The 593-nt window shown below is 58.5% G+C and overlaps 1 long non-coding RNA gene across 1 annotated transcript in view; it reads left to right on the top strand.

Annotated features, from left to right (window-relative positions):
- Nucleotides 1-587, top strand: part of LOC102251116 — a 34,538-nt gene extending 33,951 nt beyond the window's left edge. The window contains exon 5 of the long non-coding RNA XR_314656.2: nt 114-587. This is a non-coding gene — a long non-coding RNA (uncharacterized LOC102251116). The remainder of the gene's footprint in view (nt 1-113) is intronic.
- The last annotated feature ends 6 nt before the right edge of the window (nt 588-593 follow it).

Raw genomic sequence — 593 nt, 5'->3', positions numbered from 1 at the left:
GGATTTTAAAAAGATCCCCAGGTGATTCTGATATGCAGCCAAGGTTGAGAACCACTGCTCTAGACGGAGGCACCCAGGGCTGTGGGGATGAGTCGGGTTTCTCTTCCTTCAAGGAACTTGACCAGTCTCAGCCCCTCCAGCAGCAATGGAGCAAGCGATGGCTACGGGTGTTGGGTCTGGAACATGAATAAAGAAAGAGGAGGGATCGACTTTGGTGCCGCTGGGGAGACGAAGAGGCGCGGGCCAAGTCCCTCAAGATGTGCCGGCGAGAGTCTGGCCAGCGCCGGCTGTGGGGCTGGAGCCAGACGGAGCTGTTGGCCATGCTCAAGGGCCTCTGCTCTCCCGTGTGCGGTGCATCCCTGGCCCGGCTCTGGGCGACCACCACTCCCATTCACAGCCCTGCCTGTCCAGATTGGGAGAACCAGGGTGGGAAGCTAAGGGGCAGTTGCCTGTCACCTCTGGCCTTTCCAGCTCCGGGTTGGTACTTCCCTGTTGATTTTCCTGTGTGTGTTCCTCGCCTCATTCTTTTGTCCCTGCTCACCAGCCTGGGGCACTATGTGTTGCAAGTCAGGCCAGCAGAACAGTTGACACCT

Source organism: Myotis brandtii, unplaced genomic scaffold (assembly GCF_000412655.1).
Source record: "Myotis brandtii unplaced genomic scaffold, ASM41265v1 scaffold878, whole genome shotgun sequence".
Lineage (NCBI taxonomy): Eukaryota > Metazoa > Chordata > Mammalia > Chiroptera > Vespertilionidae > Myotis > Myotis brandtii.
Note: the sequence above shows the minus strand (reverse complement) of the source record. Positions and strands in the feature narration are given on the sequence as shown.